The following is a 23,035-nucleotide window of genomic DNA, read 5'->3' on the forward strand; positions in this document are numbered from 1 at the left end:
GTATTTTTCAGTTGTTTGATTCTCACTTTCATCTAGCTCATTTACATACTTAACATGAATTCCTGCAGCTATTAGCTATGATATTGGTAATTAGAGATACGTCCTGCTTTTTGTTTCAACATCCATTACATTTAACCTGACATTTTCACCTGTCCTAGTGAGCTTGTTATAAATTAGACTATGTCAGCTGTTTTTGTTTGTTTGTCTGTCACTGATTTTTTCTCTTCTCAGAGAATCTCCAAACTCATTCTAGATCCTTCAGGTAATAGCAACAATGAGCTGAGTTGGAGGTGCTAATAACCCACCTTCTTTCACTCTGGGTTTGAAAATAGGAGAACAATGAGTAGCTTCCTTTTAGTGAATTGTTCCAAACAAACAGCCAAATCTCTAAATCTGACTCTACTGTTTACCATCCCATGGTTGTTTCCCCAAAAGTCTATATTGCTTGTGGCATTATTGTCATGTTCCTTTTTGCTTTTCTGAAGTCAAATAGTTATTACAAAAATATTTATTTAGGAAGATGGGGGAAGAATTGGTCAAGCAATAAGCTGGATTCTAAAACATTCCTTTCAAGGGCTGGCCCGCTGGCGTAGTGGTTAAGTTCCCGCACTCCACATTGGTGGCCTGGGGTTCACAGGCTCACATCCTGGGCGGGGACCTAGCACAGCTTGTCAAGCCACACTATGGTGGCATCTCACATAAAATAGAGGAATATGGGCACAGATGCTGGCTCAGTGATAATCTTCCTCAAGCAAAAAGAGGAAGATTGGCAACAGATGTTAGCTCAGAGAAAATCTTCCTTACACACGCACACAAAAATGTTCCTTTCAAAAAAATAAAATGTTCCCACAAGAAGTACATTTATTCCAGCTCTTGGTCTTTGAAAATCCTTTGCGTGAGGTTCTTTTTTGTTGTTGTTGTTGATTTTGCCATCAGGTCAGCCCCTGTGTGAGGTTCTTTATTCCTCTGAATTATTTTTACTGGATACAGATATATCATAGGGGAAAACCAGCATGTTTATTAACACTGCATCACAAAGTAAGCTGTGCTGTGGGCAGTCAGAGGAGGATAATGTAAACTTTGTATGCAAGAATATTATTAGCAGGTCAGAGAAATACTGATAAACATACAGATAGATAAACATTATTAAAAGGTATGACTAAGATATTATATATATTCTTAAAAGATAAAAAATTCTGAAATTCTAATTCTGATTATCATTTTTATTAACATTTATGAAATATTTTATTCTGATTTGTTTATTTTTGTATAGAGTTTTGTAAGAAACACGGCAGTACCAATTTCCTAAGCATTATAACTACAAGGGTTTTTGTTAAAAAAAAAATCAAAAGAAAATAGCCTCCTCATTGCTCTCGTTTTTTGTATACACCTGAAAATCTTGAGAGATGAAGCAGAATGTTTTATCTTTGTGAGGAATTAGTTTATAATTACTAATGCTAATTCAGTTTTCATTTTAGTACAGGTGTTTAAGTCTCTTGGTTGCATTTTGCTTTGGTTTCAAAATGGTTTTGCAAATACTTCTCATATAAGACAGATGAGTTATTTTAAAATATTCTTTTTCTTTAGTGGAAATGGCATCTGGGACAAAATCATAGGATAATTTTTCCCTTAAATTCTTTTCTTTTTTATTCCAGTAACATAGGTTTATAACATTATTAAATTTGGGGGTGTACATGGTTGTATTTCAATTTCTGTGTAGATTAAATCATGTTCAACACCCAAAGACTAATTACAATCCATCACCACACACATACCTAATCACCCTTTGCATACTCCTCCCTCCCCACTTCCCCTCTGATAACCACCAATCCAATCTCTGTCTCTATGTGTTTGTTTGTTGTTGTTCTGATCTTCCATTTATGAGTGAGACTGTATGGTATTTGACCTTCTCCCTCTGACTTATTTTGCTTAGCATAATACCCTCAAGTTCCAACAATGTTGTCACAAATTGCCAGATTTCATCCTGTTTTATGGCTGAGTTGTATTCATGGTGTATACATATATATATATACCACATCTTCTTTATCCATTTGCTCCTTGATGGGCACCTAGGATGCTTCCAAGTCTTGGCTATTGTGAATAATGCTGCAGTGAACATAAGGGTGCATGTATCTTTATGCATTTATGTTTTCATGTTCTTTTGATAAATATACAGCAGTGAAACAGCTGGATTGTATAGTAGATCTATTCTTAATTTTTTGAGGAATCTTCATACTGTTTTCCATACTGGTTGCACCAGTTTGTACTCCCACCAGCAGTGTATGAGAGTTCCTTTCTCTCCACATCGTCTCCAACACTTCTTATTACCTGTGTTTTAATTATAGCCATTCTGACTGGTGTGAGGTGATATCTCATTGTAGTTTGGATGGGCATTTCCCTGATAATTAGTGATTTGGAACATCTTTTCACGTGCCTATTGGCTATCTGTATGTCTTCTTTGGAGAAATGTCTGTTCAGATCTTTGACCTAATTTTTAATTGGGTTGTTAGTATTTTTGCTGTTGAGATGTGAGTTATTTATATATTTTGGATGTTACCCCTTATCAGATATATGGTTTGCAAATATCTTCTCCCAGCTGTTAGGTTGTCTTTTTGTTTTGTTGATGGTTTCCTTTGCTCTGCAGAAGGTTTTTAGTTTGATTTAGTCCCATTTGATTATTTTTTCTATTGTTTCCCTTACCTTATCAGACACGGTACTTGAAAGTATGCAGCTAAGACTAATGTCAAAGAGTGTATTGCCTATGTTTTCTTCTTGAAGTTTCATGGTTTCAGATTTTATATTCAAATATTTAATCCATTATGAGTTATTTTTTGTATATTGTATAAGATATTGCTCTACTTTCCTGCTTTTGCATGTGGCTGTCCAGTTTTCCCAGTGCCTATTTATTGAAGAAACTTTCCTTTCTGCATTGTATGTTCTTGGCTATCTTGTTGAAAATTAGCTGTGCATAGATGTGTGGGTTCATTACTAGGATCTGGATTCTGTTCCATTAATCTGTGTGTCTGTTTTTATGCCAGTACCATGCTGATTTGATGGCTGTACCTTTGTGGTATATTTTGAAGTCAAGAAAGTGTGATACTTCCAGCTTTGTTCCTTTTTCTCAGGACTCCTATGGCTATTGGGGTCTTTTGTTGTTCCATACAAATTTTAGGATTCTTTGTTCTATTTCTGTGAAAAATGTCATTGGAACTTTGAAAGGGATTGCATTGAATCTGTAGATTGCTTTAGGAAGTATGCACATTTTAACTATGTTAATTTTTCTAATCCAAGAGCATGGAACATCTTTCCATTCCTTTATGTTTTCTATTTCTTTCAACAATATTTTACAGTTTTCAGTGGATAGATCTTTCACCTCTTAAGTTTATTCCTAGATATTTTATTCTTTTTGTTACAATTGTAAAAGGGATTGTATTCTTACCTTCTCTTTCAGCTACCATGTTGTTAGGGTAGAGAAACACAGCTGATTTTTATATGTTGATTCTTTATCCCGCAATGTTACCATATTCATTTATTATTTCTAATAGTTTTTGGGTGGATTCTTTAGAGTTTTCTATATATAAAATAATGACATCTGCAAATAGTGACAGGTTCACTTCTTCCTTTCCAGTCTGGATCCCTTTTATTTCTTTTTCTTGCCTGATTACTGTGGGAAGGTCTTCCAATAGTATGTTAAATAAGAGTGGTGAAAGTGGGCATCCTTGTCTGGTTCCTGTTTTGAGAGGGATAGCTTTCAGTTTTTCTCTGAATTATATTAGCTGTGGTTTGTCATATATGGCCTTTATTATGTTGAGGTACTTCCCTTCTATACTCATTTTATTCAGAGATTTTATCATAAATAGATGCTGTATCTCATCATACACTTTCTCTGCATCTATTGAGATGATCATGTGATTTTTCTTCTTCATTCTGTTAATGTGATGTATCACATTGATTGATTTGCGGATGTTGGACCATCCCTGCAATAAACCTCACTTGATCATGGTGTATCATCTTTTTAATATATTGTTGTATTCAATTTACCAGTATTTTCTTGAAGATTTTTGCATCAGTGTTCATCAGTAATATTGCTCTGTAATTTTCTTTTTGTGTGTTGTCCTTGTCTTATTTTTGTATCAGGGTAATGTTGACTTAATAGAATGAGTTAGGAGGCTTCTCTTCCTCTTCAATTTTCTGGAATAGTTTGAGAAGGATAGGTATTACGTCTGCTTTGAATGTTTGGTAGAATTCATGAGGGAAGCTGTCTGGACCTGGACTTTGATTTTTTAGGAGGTTTATGATTACTGTTTCAATCTCCTTACTGGTGATTGGGCTATTCAGATTGTCTATTTCTTCTTGATTCAGTTCAGAAAGTTGTGGGATTCTAAGAATTTATCCATTTCTTCTAGATTATCCATTTTGTTGGCATATAGCTTTTCATAGTTTTCTCTTATAATCTTTTGTATTTCTGAGATGTCTGTTGTAATTTCTCCTCTTTCATTTCTGATTTTATTTATTTGAGCCTTCTTTTTTTCTTCATGAGAGTAGCTAAAGCTTTGTCAATTTTGTTTATCTTTTCAAATAGCGACCTCTTTGTTTCATTACATTTTTCCTTTTTTTTTTTTAGTTTCCATTTCATTTACTTCTCCTCTGATTATCTTTATTTCCTTCATTCTACTGATTTTGGGACTTGTGTGTTGTCTTTCTCCAGTTCTTTTAGGTGCACTATTAGATTGTTTATTTGAGATATTTCTTGTTTGTTGAGGTAGGCCTGTATTGCTATAAACTTCCCTCTGAGAATGGCTTTTGCTGTCTCATTAATTTTGGCATGTCATATTTTTATTTTCAATTGTCTCCAGGTATTTTTTGATTTCTCCTTTAATTTCTTCATTAACCCAATTGTTGCTCAGTAGCATTTGTTTAATCATATATTTGTGACTTTTGCAATTTTCTTCCTATAGTTGATTTCTAGTTTAATATCATTGTGATCAGAAAGCATGCTATTATTTCAATGTTCTTAAATTATTGAGACTTGCTTTCTGGGCTAATATGTATCTATCCTGGATAATGTTCCTTGAGCATTTGAAAAGAATGTGTATTTTGCAGTTTTTGGTGGACTGTTTTGTATAACACTGCTAAGTCCATCTGGTCTAATGTATCATTTACAGTCAATGTTTCCTTATTGATCATCTGTTTGGGTGATCTATCCATTTTTGTAAGTGGAGTATTAAAGTCCCCTGCTAGTATTGTATTGCTGTCTATTTCTCATTTTATATCTGTTAATAATTGCTTTATATATTTAGGTGCTCCTATGTTGGGTACGTAGATATTTATAAGTGTTGTATCCTCTTGTTGGATTGCTCCCTTTATCATTATGTAGTACCCTTCTTTGTCTTGTCACAGTTTTTGTTTTAAAGTCAATTTTGTCTGATCTGAGTATTGCTATCCCAGCTTTCTGTTCATTGCCATTTGTGTGGAGTATCATTTTCCATCCCTTCACTTTCCCGTTTATGAGTGTCTCTAGGTCTGAAGTGTGTCTCTTGTACATGGTGTATATATGGGTCTGTTTTTCTTGTCCACTCAGCCACCTATGCCTTTTGATTGGAGCAGTTAGTCCATTGACATTTAACATAGCTGCAGATAACAATGTGCTTATTGTCATTTTGTTACTTTTTTTCTGAGTGTTTTGGCAATTCTTCTCTGTTCCTTTCTTCTTCTCTTGCTCTTACTCTTGTGGTTTGATGTCTTTCTTTAGTATTATGTTTGAGTTCCTTTCTCTTAATTTTTTTTATATTTACTATAGGTTTCTGGTTTGTGATAACCGTGAAGTTCATATATAATAACTTACATATATAGCAATCTATATTATGTTGATGGTCTCCTTAGTATGACCCCTTGCTAAAATCTCTACTCTTTTACTTTCCTCCTCTCACGTTTTATATTTTTGATATCTAACCTAGTTTTTGTGCATGTGTAACCATTACCCTCTTATAATGGACATAGATAATTTTAGTACTTTTGTCGTTTGACCTTGATATTATCTTCCTACATGGTTGATCTGCTACTTTGTTGTATATTTACTATTAAAAGTCATTTAATTGCTTCTTTTGGGTTAATTTTCTTATTCCTATTTGTGGTCTTCTGTTTCCAACTTAAATAATTCCCTTTAGCATTTCTTTAGCATTTAGCAAAGCTTGTTTCTTGGTGATAAACTCCTTTAATTTTTGCTTATGTAGGACTTCTTTATCTCTCCTTCTATTCTGAATGAAAGTCTTTCTAGGTAGAGTATTCTTGACTATAATTGTTTTCCTCTACTTCTTTAAATATATCATGCCACTCTCTTCTAACCTGTACGGTTTCTGCTGAGAAGTCAGCTGATAGCCTGGTGGGGTGTCTTTTGTATGTAACATTGCCTTTCTCTTGTGGCTTTTAGCATCTTCTCTTTATCTTTAATTCTTGACATTTTAAGTATAACGTGTCTTGCTGTGGATCTCTTTGGTTTTATCTTATTTTGTGTTTCCTGTGCTTCCTGTACCTGCATGTCTGTTTCCTTCCTTAGATTAGGAAAATTTTCAGCTATTATTTCTTCAAATAGTTTATCTGCCCCTTTGTCTCTATCGTCTCCTTCTGGGACACCCATAATATGGATGTTTGTGCACTTGATGTTGTCCCAGATGTCCTTTAGGCTGTCTTTGTTCTTTTTAATTATTTTTTCACTTATCTGTTCACCTTGGGCGATTTCTGCTAGTCTTTCATCCTGTTAATCGATCCTTTCTTATGTAACATCTACTCTGCTATTGAGTCACTCTAGTGAATTTTTCATTTCCAGCATTGTATTCTTCATTTCCAATTGGTTCTTTTTTATGTTTTCCAATTATTTGTTGAAGTTTTCACTTAGTTCATCCATTCTTCTCTGAAGATCAGTGAACATCCTTAGGACCCTTAATTGTATTCTTTGTCAGGTAGATTGTTTATATCTGTTTTGTTTAGTTCTTTCTCTGGGGTTTTGTCCTGTTCCCTTACTTGAAAAGTATTACTTTGTTGCCTCCTTCAGCCTCTTTCTCTGTGCTTATATCTATGTATTAGGTAAGTTAGCTACACCTCTGAATCTTGGAGAGCTGGCCTTATGAAGACATGCCTTATGAGGCCCAGCAGTGTTCTTCCCTCTTGTCACCAGTTCCAAATATTCCAGCAAGGTTCCTGGGTCACCTATGTGTGTCCTTCTGTTGTGGCATAGTTGCTCTTGCTTCAGGTGCCTGGGGAGGCTAGGCTACCCCCTTGGCCAGCTAGTTGTAATGCTCAGCTGTGTGTGGCTGTTGTGGACACTTCAGTCACTTTATCAGGCATGAGGAATCCCAGCACAGTTAGCTGCAAGGTCTAATAGCATATTTCTGTTGCAGTTTGTCTGTTAAGTGAGTAGGCCCCCCCCCGCTGTGGCTGGTTGCTAGGCTGCAGGACTTCCAATTTCTGTAGGCCTCTGGTCTGCTAGACTCTGGCCAGCTCTCTCAGGATTGCAGCTGAGTGAGGCCATCCCCAGGTATGAGAGCACCCACTTGTTTCAGGCTTTGGAAGGTGGGCTGATCCCTGTGTGGCTGTTTGAGAAGCTCAAGTCTGCTGTAGCTGACAAGCCCCACTGCCCACAGAGCCACACATCCTGTCAACACAGCCTTGCCCTGTGTGCAAGACCCAACATACCATAGTGGACCCAGTTGCCCCAATCCAAGGGCCCCACATACTCTGCCAAGGAAAGCCTGCTCCTTGCACAAGCCCTGCCCCACAGAGGTGGACCCACTTGCCCAGCTGCAAAGGTTCCCAGCACCCCACCTATGGTGACCTACAAGTCATCTGAGGGCTTGCTGTTGGGTGAGGCCAGTCCCTAGGGTGGGCTGCCTGCCCTGGTTGTGCTTGATTAAATTGGTGCTCTGCTGGGTGCTCTGCACTGACAGGCCAGGGGAATAACTCCTATGGTGTCTGTCAGCATCTGTGTCAGCATGCCTGTTCCAGGTCACAATAATGGCTGCCACCAATGTCTCAGTCCCTGGAGAGGTCTCACTTCTCACTGAGATGAACCCAAAGCCTATCAAGTGAGTCTCTTTTCACCAAAGGATTGTGCACCTTTCTTTCTGGTGATTTAAGTTGCTTTCAGAAGCAGGTGAATTTGTGTGTCAGCCCTTTAAGAGCAGGCTTTGTTTTCCCTTATGTCCAATAGCTTTTCTTGGGGTATTACCCATGGTAGTTAATAGCCAGTAAAGCCAGATATTATGACACTGTTTCAGTTGTGCTGAGTCCAAAAGTTGCTTATTGTGGTAATGCTACCCTGCTCGGATCCCTATCTCCTCCAGGGAAAGTATTGTATCTTAAAATTGCTCCCAGTCAACCATGAAGTTCCATGGCTTGAAGGTGGCTTTTTTCTCCCCAGAAAGGAATTTCTACCTCTTCCAACTTAGTAAGCACTGTCCCCTGTTGTGCATGTTCTTTTTATCCAGTTTGCTGCTCCCTCTCAGAGGTAATTGTTCCAAGAATAGTTGCAAATTTGTTGCGTCTGTAGGAGGAGGTGAGTTCAGAGTCTGCCTACAGCACCATCTTGACAACGTCTCCTCTTCCCTTAAATTCTAAAGCAGTAAAACAATAAATTTAGTTTGGTGTTATGCTAACATCTAGGAGTATTTATATCCATTCAAATCGTGAAGTATTTACGTAGCAACAACTATATTTCTCAGAACCTTAGTTTCCTATGTATGATTGTCTTGAAATGAAATAGTAAATATGCAAGATTTCCAGCAAGTTTACTAACACATAAAGACTGGGCAAATGGCAGTTCCTGTATTGCTTTTTCTTATATTGTTTTATATCCCCAGAATTGTGCACAGAATTTGGTACCATACAGTTTGCTCATGATGAAATCTCTAATGTTTTATTTTAACTTATTCTTTCTCTTTGACAATTCTGTTGTACCTTACACATATACATGAATAACTCTAGCTGTCCTCACCAGAATGCTGGAGAAAGTACCAAGCTTTATACATTCATTTATTTCTCATTCATTTTATTTATTTATACATTTATTTATCATACATAGAAATTATACATTTATTTACTCATTCAGTTTATTTATACATTCATTTCATTTCTCCCCAACCACCTGCAAGCAGAACTATCTGAATCTGTGTCTCATTTCCAGAGGAATTTTTGCCCAATTTATCATACTTAATCCATTTCCCAGTGCCTAGCCTGTGCCTTACTATACAAAGTAAGCACTCAGTCAAAACGTGCTGAATTGCATTAAGTAATTGATCTCAAATTTGTTAACAGTTAATAGTAGCTCATAGTGCTAACACTCTTGGTGTTTCTGGAGAATAAAAAGAATTTTAGGATAGCAACATCTTTGAGAGTCCAAGTGAGAGTTCTAATATGGTGAATTGGGGCCATTAACAATAGGTTGGTGGAGGAGATAATTCAAGTTATGTATACTTCTCAAAGCAGACAACTTATATGAGTGCCTGCTCTGCCTATGAATAGAGTTTTAAATATTTTTTGTATTCAGAATGGACCATGTTATAGATATTTTCTTATATTTAAAAGCAGAACTTTATGGTAAGAATTGTTTACATCTAAGAAACACAAAAAATTTGTTACCAAATTCCATTATAAAAGTATTTACATCTGCTGAATGTAACTAAAATCATCATCATTAACACAGGATGCCAAATAACCAGGGACATTTTAAACAACGTTGCCAGCTAGCTATCCTATTTTAATGACTCTTATTAAAGAGATTATCTGTTTAGCAGGATCGGATATGTCAGGGATTTTTCATTAAACCTTAAAAAGGGAAAAATTCAACAATCAAAAGCAAATCAACAACAAACTAACAAATGAATCCAACTTGCAATGTGAATTAATAGTGGATCAACCTAAAAATAGCTCAGGGTCAGAAGGTTTATTTTCAAATGAGATAGATCTCTTCATTTTCTTCTTATGAATTTAACATACCATTAGCTCTAGTGTCTTTTGACATTCTTTAGTTTGAGAAATGCCATTTCCCATATTTTTATTCAAAATGTTTCAAGTTTATAGACAAACTTTCCCAGTAAGTGAAACCTATTTCAAGTTTTTAAATAAATATTTTGACAAATGAATATATAAGAAATAGTCTTTACACACAAGCTACACAACATATTATTTCAAATAGTAAAGAAGAAAAGCAAAATAACAGCAGAAACGACAACAACAACAAAATACAACACTCTTTTATGTACACCACCTCAATTCTACTAACTGTAGGCCTAATATTATTTAAAGATGAAGTCACTATACAATACCAGGTTTTGCTATGTTAAATGTTATAATAAAATTTATCTTACACGAAACTTATTTTCTTTCTAATGGTTTCACAATACAATGGACTGAAAATTTTGTTTCCCAATTTGTATGTTGAATCCCCAACCTGAAATGTATAGTATTAGGAGGGCATTTGGGAAATAATTAGGTCATAAGTGTGGAGCCCTCATGAATGGGCTCAGTGCCCTTATTAAAGGGACCAGAAAGAACTTTATTGTCTTCTTTCTCCAATTCCAGGACGCAGGAAGAAGATGGCCTTCTAGGGCTGGCCCCCTGGCACAGTGGTTAAGTTCACATATTCCGATTCTTGGCAGCCCAGGGTTTGCCGGTTCAGATCCCAGGTGCAGACATGGCACCACTTGGCAAAAAGCCATGCTTTGGTAGGCATCCCACATATAAAGTAGAGAAAGATGGGCATGGATATTAGCTCAGGACCAGTCTTCCTCAGCAAAAAAGGAAGATTGGCAGTAGTTAGCTCAGGGCTAACCTACCTCAAAAAAAAAGAAGATGTCCTTCTATGAACCAGGAAGTGGGAGCTTGTCAGATGTGGAATCTTCCACCATCTAAATCTTTTACTTCCTAGCCTCCAGAACTGTGAGAAATAAGTGTGTCTAGGTTTAAGCCACCAGTCTATGGCATTTTTGTTATAGCAGCTCAAATAGACTAAGATGATAAATATCAACCTAAATGATAATATACTAAGATGTTACCTAAAAATGCCTCCTATTCTAAACTGTCAATTTTCCTATTATCTCACTGTTAAAACTTTGCTTCTTAAAGGGGCTTTGATTTTTAAGTATCCATTTATCTGTTAAAGGACACATGAATTATCAATTACTGCCTGTGCAGTTTTTATTTATTTTTACATAACAGCCAAAATCTTTGGGAAAGAGATAGGGAAATTATGGCAAAGTCTTCATTAAATGTTATATCTATAATGAAAGACTGAAGTAGCATAAAGAAGTCTTATTGTCCTTCCAAATTCAGAAAATATGAAGGATGTTCCAGTTCTTAATTGATAAACAACAAAGGCAAATCTAAATGATAAGGTAATGATTCTTGGAATATTATATTTGAAATGATAAAAATGTAGGTTTATCGACCATGTGCTATGCCACAAATATTTCTCAACAGATTTATTTTTAAAAAGTAGATATCATACAAATTACCTTCTCTGACCAAATGAAATGCAGTTTGAAATTGGTGACAAGGAAAATTGGCAAGTTTGTGGAAAATAAAAAGCAAGACAATTAAACAGTGAATGCATCAAAGAAAAAAATCACAAGGAAAACTAGAAAATTTTTAAAGATCAATGGCACAACTTACCAAAACTTATGGGACACAGTGAAAGCAGTGCTAATGGGAAAATGTATCGCTATGCAGACTAACATTTTAAAAGAAAAAAGAGCTCTACTGAACAACCATACTTGACAACTTCAGGAACAAGAAAAAGAAGAACAAATTTATCCCAAAGCTAACAGAAGGAAGAAAATAATTAAGATTAGAGCAGAGATAAAGAAAACGGAGCATACAAAAACAATAGAAAAACTCAACAAAACCAAAAGTTAGTTTTTTGAAAATATCAATGAAATTGAAAAAAACCTTTAGCTAGATGAACTAAGAAAAGAAGAAAGATAACTCAAATTGCTAAAATCAGAAATGAAAGTGGGGACATCACTACTGATGCTATAAAAATAAAAAGTTTACTAAAAATGTATTATAAACAATTATACACCAACAAATTGGATAACCTAGATGAAATGGACAAATTCCTAGAAACATACAATCTAACAAGACTAAATAACAAAGAAATTGAAAATATTAATGGACATAATTGGTAACGAGATTGAACGAGTAATAAATTATCTTCCAACAAAGAAAAGCTTATGAACCTGATGGTGTCACTGATGAATTCAATGAAACCTTAAAGAATTAACACCAATCCTCCTCAAATTCACCAAAAAATTGAAGAAGAGGGAACAATTCCTAACTGTTTCTATATGGCCTGTAATGTCCTGATACCAAGTCAAAGACACCATAAATTAAAAAAAAAAACAAAAACAAAAACAAAACTACAGACAAATATCCCTCAGGAACATTGATGCAAAAATACTCAACAAAAAACTAGCAAACTGAATTTAGCTGTATAATGAAAAGATTATATACAATGATCAATTGGGATTATTTCTGGAATGCAAGGATGGTTCAACATATGAAAACTGATCAATGTAACACACCATATTAACAAACTAGAAAAAACCACATAATTATCTCAGTTGATGCAGAAAAAGCATTTGACAAAATTCAACACCCTTTTATGATAAAAACACTCAACAGTATAGGAATTGCCAGAAACTACCTCAATATAATAAAAGTAGTATATTAAAAATCCACAGAAAACTTCATCTTCTATGGTGAAAGACTGAAAGCTTTTCTTCTAAGATCAGGGACAAGGCAAGAATACTTGCTTTTACCACTTCTATGCAACATAGTGCTGGAAGCGCTGGCCACATCAATTAGGCAAGAAAAAGACATAAAAAGCATTTAAATTGGAAAAGAAGAGGGAAACTTATCTCTCTTCACAAATGATATGAATTTATGCTTAGAAAACTCTAAAGATTTCAAAAAAAGATCTGTTAGAAGTAATAAACAAATTCAGCAAAGTACCAAGATATGGTCAACATGCAAAAATAAGTTGCATTTCTGTACATTAACAATGAAAATTTGAAAAGGAAATTAAGAAAACTCTAGATTGAGCAGCATCAAAAATAATACAATACTTAGCAATTAACCAAGAAAGTGAGTGATTTTTATAAAGAATACTTCAAAACATTACTGAAAGAAATGAAAGAAAACATAAATAATTAGAAAGACATCCCATGTTCATTGATCAGAAGACATTTTATTGTTAACATATCAATATTACCCAAAGAAATCTACAGATTCAACACAATCTCTATCAAAATCTCCATAATTGCTTTTGATGGAAAAGGAAAAGTCATTCAAAACTTCATATGGCATCTCAAGGACCTGGATTAGCCAACACAATCTTGAAAAAGAAGAACAAAGCAGGAATACTCACACTTTCTAATGTCAAGACTCACTACAAGGCTACAGTAGTTACAACAGTGTAGCACCGGCATAAAGACAGACATCTAGAGCAATGGAATAGAACAGAGAGTCCAGAAATAATCCCTGGCATAGGTAGTTAGTAATTTTCAACAAGGGTCTCAAGACAATTCAATGAGGAAAGGACAGCATTTTCAACAAATAGTGCTGGGAATACTGGATATACACATGTAAAAGAATAAAATCGGACCGTTATCTAACATAATGTACGAAATATAATTCAAAATGCATCAAAAACCTATACATGAAAACAAATTGTTAAAGTCTTAGTAAAAAGTAAAGTCTTAGTAAAAAACATAGGGCAAAAGCTTGACAACATTGGAGTTTTCAGTGATTTCTTGGATATGACACCAAAGGCACAGGCAATAACAACAAAATACACAAATTAGACTTCATAAAAATTTTAAAAAGAAAACCCTTTTGTACATTAAATACACTAATAATGGAGTAAAAGACAACTCAGAATGGGAGAAAATGTTTATAATTATACATTTGATAAGAAATTAACATCCAAAATATATAGACAATTCCTAAAACTTAACAACATTAACAACCAAAAACAATTCAAGAAATGGGCAAAGGGCTTGAATAGACGTTTCTCAAAAGAAGATACACAAATGGCCAATAAGCACATGAAAAGATGCTCAGCATCACTAATCATTAGGGAAATTCAAAACAATACCACAATGAGATACCACCTCACACACATTAGAATGGTTACTATTAAAACAAACAAACAAACGATAAACAGAAAATAATAAGTGCTGACAAGGATGTGGAGAAATTGGAACCCTTCTGCACTGTAAGTGAGAATGTAAAATGGTAGAGATGCTACAGAAAATAGTATGGCAGTTCCTCAAAAAATTTAATATAGGGGCTGGCCCCGTGGCCGAGTGGTTAAGTTCACGCGCTCCGCTGCAGGCGGCCCAGTGTTTCGCTGGTTCGAATCCTGGGCGCGGACATGGCACTGCTCATCAGACCACGCTGAGGCAGCGTCCCACATGTCACAACTAGAAGAACCCACAACGAAGAATACACAACTATGTACCGGGGGGCTTTGGGGAGAAAAAGGAAAAAATAAAATCTTTAAAAAAAAAAAAAAAAAAAAGGGGCTGGCCCCGTGGCCGAGTGGTTAAGTTCGCGCCCTCCGCTGCAGGCGGCCCAGTGTTTCGTCGGTTCGAATCCTGGGTGCGGACATGGCACTGCTCGTCAGACCACACTGAGGCAGCGTCCCACATGCCACAACTAGAGGAACCCACAACGAAGAATACACAACTCTGTACCAGGGGGCTTTGGGGAGAAAAAGGAAAAAATAAAATCTTTTAATAAAAAAAAAAAAAAATTTAATATAGAGCCACTATTTGATCCAGCAATTCTGCTACTGAGTATATACCCAAAAGAATTGAAAACAGGGTCTCAAACATGTATTTGTACATCCATGTTCATAGAAGCATTATTTACATTAGCTAAAATATGGAAGCAGTGCAAATGTTCATTAATGGGTGACAGGGTATAGACATACAACAAAATATTATTCAGCCTTAAAAAGGAAAGGAATTCTGAAATATACTACTACATGGATGAACCTTGGGGATATTATGCTAAGTGAAATAAGCCAATCACAAGACAAATACTGTCTTATTCCACTTATATGAGGTATGTAGAGTAGTCAAATTCATACAGATAGAAAGCAGAATGGTGGTTGAGAGGGGTTGAGGGGTGGGAGTTATGGGGATTCATTGTTTAATGGGCACAGAGTTTGAGCAAGATGAAAAGAGTTCTGTAGATGGACAATCGTGATGATTCCACAACAAAACGAATGTATTTAATATCATTGAATTGTACACTTAAAAATGGTTTAGCCAATTTTATTTTGTGTGTATTTTGCCACAATTACAAAAGTTTTATTACAAGAAAAAAGTATCATATTACACTTTATGATACCACTTTTATTTCAGTTCTTACTAAGCACTTTTAAAATATTTTCTTTTTTAGATATACTCAATTTCTTTTCACTAAGCCATTCCAAAATGCAGGTCAGTTTTCAGAATGAAATAACTAAACTTCTATCCTTAACTATTGTGAAAGTCTCTGAAATGACATGATTTTATTTTACTGCAAAATGATTCTGAGGTTTCCTTGGCAAAGAAGGATTCTACTAATTTTGTTTTTTTTCCATCATTAGTTCTTTTGAGATCATGAACTGACCTAAAATACTATTCCTGATAGTACTGCTGTAAAGATTCTTGCATATTCACTTTTTTCTGTGAAAGGAGTGAATAAATAAGCAGAGAAATGAAGTGCCTGGAAGTGTGCTGGCCTCTGGGTAGATACGTCAAATTTAAGAAAAAATAACGCTCATCATATCTCTTATTCAAAATACTCTCAACTACTTTTTTTTCTAATTCATCTTTGGAAATATGATCTCAAATTTTAAATATTGAGAAGTATGTGTACATGAAAGCATTGGAAGAGTTTAGGCAGAGAGAAAATTATGTGATTTAGTTAAAAAGACCTGAAATTGACATAAGGAGGGTTGACATTGAGCTAAAATCTCCTTAGTACAAGTCAAACTGACCTTTATCCTACTTTACTTCTTAAAATAATTATTAGTTTATCTAGGTCTATTTCAAAGAAATATTTTCACCTTTTAACGAAAATCACACAGATTCTTTAGAGAAAAATCCACAGCATCTTTCCTAGAACAGCATACAATGAAGGGAATATGCTTGTTTATCCCATGGTAAAAAGCCTTATTTAGATTATATCTCTAATTTTTAGCACCATTCAAGGTGACATGATTGTTGAGTACAGCTCAGATAAAAGTGAACTACATCACAAAAAGAATACTACAATTTTACTTCTGCTGGGAACTGCCACATTGTCCGTATAATTTTCATCTTTTGCAAATTATGGGAATCAAAATAAAGCAATAGCCGATTAAGTTTATACAAGCAGCCCATTTTATCATAGAGTTTTGATGAATGGATTTTATTAACAATGGACGTAGTTGATGCAGATACATTGGTGAAGAGTTATATTGAGGCTTACAGTTGCATACATTTATCTGAAATGTAAAGCATGCAAAATAGCTTTCATTGTTTATGGGGTAATTCTTGGAAGGAAATTGAAAGCTATCATAAATCACATGGGAGGAAAAATTAATCATCTTTACTCTTTCAAGTAGAAATACTATTGGGTATTGAGTAAATGCATTATTGGGTGCATTTTATGTATTTAGATTGTAATAACAAATCATTTAGGCCTATTTTAGTTGCAAACAGAGAAAAGCCAATCAAACTGGCTTTGGTCATGGGAAGAAATTTATTGGTTTTATGTCACTGCAATGTCCAGAGGTATGACAGCATTCAGGTGAGACTTGATCAAGTGACTAAAATCACAATACCAGGACTCAGATCTTCCCATTTCTGTGTTCTGTCTCCTGTTCTCTTGGCTTCATTCCCAGCTTCCACTTGGTAACCCCAATGGCTCTAGGCTTATGTCATTCTTATGGCCAGCAGTCCCAGAAGAAAGAACAATCCTTCATGCAGAATGGTGGTTCTTGACTGGGGACAGTTTTGCTCCCTAGGGGACATTTGTCAATGTCTGCACATATTTTGTTGGTTACATGGGGGTGTGAAACTGCTGGCATCTAGTGGATAGAGGCCAGGCATACTGCTAACCACCCTACCATGCAAAGGACAGCTCCCCAAGAAAAAGCTTTATCTATCCCAAAATACCAGTAGAGCAAATGTTGAGAAATCCTGCTCTAGAGTCTATACTACACTATTCAACATGGTAGCCACTAATCACATGTTGCTATTGAACAATTGAAATGGGGCTGATCCAAATTGAGAAATACTTTACGTGTAAAATCCATACCAGATTTTGAAGACTTATCATGAAAAAAAGAATGCAAAATCTGTCATTAAAAAGTCTTCCATTGATAACCTGGTAAAATGATACTATTTTGGATTTATTGGGTCAAATGAAATGTCTTATTAAAAGTAATTTCATTTGTTTCCATTTACTTCTTTTTAATGTGGCTACTAGACAATTTTAAACTACCATTATATTTAAATTGGATGATCCTGGTCTAATTGAACTATAATAGAACTGTTCAATAGAAATTTCTCTAATGTTGGAAGTGCTCTTTTATCTGCACCATCCAACATGATACCTAAGCAACTGTGGCTATTGAGCACTTGACTAGTGTAGCTAGTGTGACTGAGAAACTAAATTGCTAATTTTATTTAAATTAATTAATTTCAATTTAAACTAGTCACATAGGGCTAGTGCCCACCGTATTAGAACAGATCTAGAGTCGCATTTCAAGCAAAATGACAATTGCTATTATTGCCTCTGATTGAAACACATCCACCCATGACTTAATCGCTGGGCCAGTATACTATATTGCTCTGATTGCCCAGACCTTGGTTACCTGCCCAATCCCAGAGCTGGGTGAATTCAGTTCTGGCAGAAGCCCATGGACTGAAGAATGGATGTTGGTATGGGAAGCAGAATCAGATAAACAGCGCAAGATGTCTTCCAGGAGTGATAATCTGTAAAAGGTGTTATGGGAAGGAAAGAGAGAATAACTGCATATTTTTCCGCATTGCTGTATGCTATTATTTCAGAAGATCTACCCTTATTCACTTATTTATTTTGAAGAGAATTAGCAATGGGAATTAGGTCTTTTTCAGCCCAAAAAATACACTATGTGAAACCATGATTCAAGTGCAAAAGTATTCAACCTTGTGAAATGGATGAGACACAGATAGTGAATAAAAAATGTCAAAGCATTGTCCATCATTTAAAAATTTATTTTATTTAGGAAAAGGTAATTTTGGATCTTAAAAATATTTTGTTCATTGTGTTTCATGGTTTTAAGTAAATAATAAAACATACAACTCACACATTTATATTTTAAATGTAATGTAAATATAATAGATGTCACATATAAAATAATACTATACTTAGTTGACATAAAATTCAGATAGAAAATCCACGATTTAAATCATTTCAGTGTGTACAATTCAGTGGTTTTTAGAATATTCTCAATGTTGTACAGCCACCAATACTATCTAATTCCAGAATATTTGCATCATTGAATATTCATATAAATATTTGTACTGACTAATTCACTACTTCCTCTATCCCCTGGTAACCACTAATCTACTCTCTGTTTCGATAGTATTGTCAATTCTGGACATTTCGTATAAATGGAATCATGTAATATGTGCCCTTTTGTGTATGGTTTCCTTCACTTAGCATAAGGCTCATAAATATTGTAGCATGTATCAGTACTTCATTTTCTTATGACCAAATAATAAATAAAATATTGTATGGCTATATCACATTTTATTTATCCATTCATAAGTTGATGGACATTTGGGTTGTTTCCACTTATTGCCTATCATGAATAATGTCCCTGTGAAAATTCCTGTAAAAGTTTTGTTTGAACATATGCTTTTGATTCCCTTGGGTATTTCTGGATATCTAGAAATGGATTTGCTTGGTCATAGGGTAACTATACCTCTTTAACTACTTTGCACAGTGGCTGTACCATTTTACATTTCCACCAGCAATGCCTGAGAGTTCCAATTTCTCCTCATCCTCACCAAAGATTATTTTCCGTTTATATGTTATAGTCATTCTAGTGGGCATGAAATAGTATCTCATCATGGTTTTGATTTGCATTTCCTAATGACTAATGATTTTAAGAATTTTTTTCTGTTCCTATTTGTATATCTTTTTTGAAGACATATCTATTCATGTCCTCTGCCTATTCTTTTAAATTGTGTTATTTCTCTCTCTAGTGATGCAGTATAAGAATCCTTTACATATTCTGCATACTAGACCCTTAGGAGATATATGATTTGCAAATATTTCACCTCATTTTGTGAGTTGTCCTTTCACTTTCTCGATGGTGTCTTTGTTACACACAGTTTTTAATTTTGATGAAATCCAATTTATCTATTTTTATTTTTATTGCTTGTGCTGTTGGTGTCATATTTAAGAAACTAATTCTTAATCCAAGGTCATGAAGATTTACACCTACCTTTCCTTCTAAGAGTTTTACAGCTTTCAAGCTTCCATTTAGGTGTTGAACCCTTTTAATTTTTGCATACGATGTGAGGAGAAGATCCAACTTTGCACTTTGGCATGTGGATGTCCAGTTGTCCTAGCACCATTTGTTAAAATGACTATTCTTTCCTTATTGAATGGTCTTGATGTCCTTGTCAAAAATCAACTGAACACAAATTCATGGGTTTAATGCTGGACTTTCCACTCTGTTACATTGATCTGTATATATTTCTTTATGCTAGTACCACACCGTTTTTATTTCTGTAGCTTTGCAGTAAGTTTTCAATTTATGAACCAGGAGTCCCCCAACTTTGTTCTTCTTTTTCAGGATTACTTTGACTATTTAGGCTTCTTGTATTTACATAGGAATTTTAGGATCATATTATTGGTTTCTGCAGAAAAGTTACTTGGAATTTTGATAGTGATTGGATTCATTAACAAATTTGTGGTGTATTGCCATTTTAGCAATACTGAGTCTTCCAATCCATGAACACAGAGGTCTTTCCATTTATTTAGCTCTTCTTAAATTTTTGTCAGCATTGTTTGATAGTTTCAGTGTAAAACTAACTTACTTCCCTGGTTAAGCCTAATTCTAAATATTTTATTCTTTTTGATGCTATTGTAAATGGAATTGTTCTCTTAATGTCATTTTTTGGTTGTTCAATTCTAGCGTATAGAAATACAACTGATTTTTGTATATTTATCTTGCATCCTACCACTTTGCTGAATTTACCTATTAGAGCTAATAGATTTTTTTTAATGTATAGATTTATTAGGATTTTCTGTATATAAGATTATGTCATCTGCAAGTAGATATACTTTTACTTATTTCTTTCCAATTTAGATGTCTTATTTTCTTTTTCCTTACCTAATTTTTCTGGTTAGAACTTCCAGTACAATGTTAAATAGAAGTGGCTAAAGTAGACCTTGTTCTGTTTCTGATCTTAGGGGGAAAGCTTTGAGTCTTTCACAGTTAATATGATGGTGGCTGTGAATTTTTCATAGATGCCCCTTGTCAGGGTGAGGAAGTCTCCTTCTGTTCCTTATTTGTTACGTGTATTTATTATGAAAGTGTGTTGGATTTTTTCAAAGTGTTTTTCTGCATTGATTGAGATAATCATTTGGGTTTTTTTTCTTTATTCTATTGATATGGTATATTACGCTGATCAATTTTTGTATGTTGAATCAACTTTGAATTCCTAGGATAAACCCCTCTTGTTCATATTGTATAATCATTTTAATATCTTTCTGGATTAGGTTTGCTGATATTCTGTTGAGGATTAATGCATTTATATCCATAAGGAATATTGGTTTGTGGTTTTCTTATGATGTCTTTGTCTGGCTTTGGTGTGAGGGTAATGCTGACCTCATAGATTGAGTTAGCAAGTATTCCCTTGTTTTCTATTCTTTTGAAGAATTTATGAAGGATTGGCATTAATTTTTCTTTAAACATTTGGTAAAATTCAACAGTAAAGATTTCTTGTACTGGGCTTTGTTGTTGTTGTTGTTGGAAGTTTTTTGATTACTGGCTCATCTTCTTACTTATTATAGGTCTATTCTGATTTTCTATTTTTCCTTGTGTCTATTTTGGGTGAGTATATGTTTCTAGGAAATTGTTCTCTACTGGTAAGAATAATGTCGGCTGGTAATTTCAAGGCTACCACTGAGCTGCGGAGTGGGAGATGGGATAAGGAAGTTAAAACAGCACAAACCTTGTTGTTTTTACTGTGCTTCAGTTATTTTTGGTGAGTAAGTACTCCCCAAGTTGCTTTTAGTAAGTTCCAAAGAATTCCAAAAAGTTGATTCTGATAGTTTTGCCAGTATTTTAGTAGCTTTTATGGAGGGATGGATTTTGGAGTGACTGACTTAGCCACTTTATTGATATCACTCTGTAATATTTTATTAAATCTAGACTTTATCCTTTCCGTGACCTTTAAAAGCAGCAAAAACTCTATTTTTATCAACTAAAATTGATTTTTATTTCTTTTCAGGAATAGCTTTTAAACATTTGCAATCTCATCTTAAATTTGGCTCTATTTTAATTATATTAACTACATATATTGAATAATTATGGTATCTCTAGTCTCACACTGATTTACAGAAAGGTAAAATAATGCAAGACTGAATAGAGATAGAATAGTGTTTTTGGAAATATTCTAAATTTGTGAACATAGGCAGAACTGATTTAGTTAATGGGAGAAGTTACAAAACCACAATTTAGGAGATTTGCTTGCAATTTTTCTACATATATGTGTCAATAGCCATTGTGATTTAAATAGCAGCTTGATTTATCCTAAGATTTATTATAATTAATTTTTCCACATCACTCATAAATATCTAAGGGGCATCTTTCTTTGTCATTTCCCTCTTTTTTCTTCTCACATTTCTTGTCAAAAGCAAAGGAGATATATCAAGACCTAAGGGGCAGCATATATTTGGAAAATTGTGATGTTTACTTCTCTTCTAGAATAACAATTAAAAATCTGTTTTATTGGAAGGTGAGGGAGAGGATGGTTAATCACACATCTTAAAAAATCATAAACCTTCCTCATTTATTTTTTGAAAATGATTTGTTAGTATTTAATTGTGTGTACGTACTGGAGTGTAGTCAACTAGTCTCTTGTGGACAGATGTTGGTGTTGTTTTCGATATTTTGCTTTTACAAATAACTTGGTATATAGGTTGTTTGTATTTTTGGTATAATATTTTCATGACAAATTCTAGTAGTGGGATTCCTGGATAAAATAATAAAAGACTAGAATATTTGTTAAATATTTCCAAGTTCATTTCTGTAGTCTTTGCTTCATTTTCTATTCCACAAACAATTTTGAGAATATCAGTTTTTCCTTCATATTTCTAAACAGTGTGTTGACAAGATTTTGCATTTTGCCCATCTGAAATATAAAGAATTATATCTCTGCAAAGAATTAATTTGGATCTGAACATCTTTTCTGATGCTTAGGGATGCTTTGATTTTTTTTCCCCCTGAGGAAGATTAGCCCTGAGCTAACATATGTTGCCTATCTTCCTCTTATTTTGCTTGAAGAAGATTATCCCTGAGCTAAAATCCATGCCAGTCTTCCTTCACTTTAAGTCTGGGTCACCGCATCAGCATGGCCAACGAGTGTTGTAGGTCCACACCTGGCGTCAGAGCTCGTGAACCTGGGCCACTGAAGCAGAGCACACTGAACTTAATCACTATGCCACAGGCCAACCCCAGGGTGCTTTGAAGATTTTTAAACTCTGGAAACTGTGTATTATTTTGCACAATTGTTTCTAAGGGGCTTCTGGGTTTTTCTTCTTGATTTTATGAGTACTTTATCTGAGATAAAAGTTACAGATATTTTTCTCCCACTTTGTCACTGTCTTTTGATTTTGCTTCTGGTGTTTCATGCAAAAAAATTTTTTTTTTGTTTTGATGAAGCCAGCTTATCAATCTTTATTTTTTATGGATTTTTGAGACACTTAGAAAAAGCTGACC

The sequence above is a fragment of the Equus przewalskii genome, chromosome 25 (assembly GCF_037783145.1).
Source record: "Equus przewalskii isolate Varuska chromosome 25, EquPr2, whole genome shotgun sequence".
Lineage (NCBI taxonomy): Eukaryota > Metazoa > Chordata > Mammalia > Perissodactyla > Equidae > Equus > Equus przewalskii.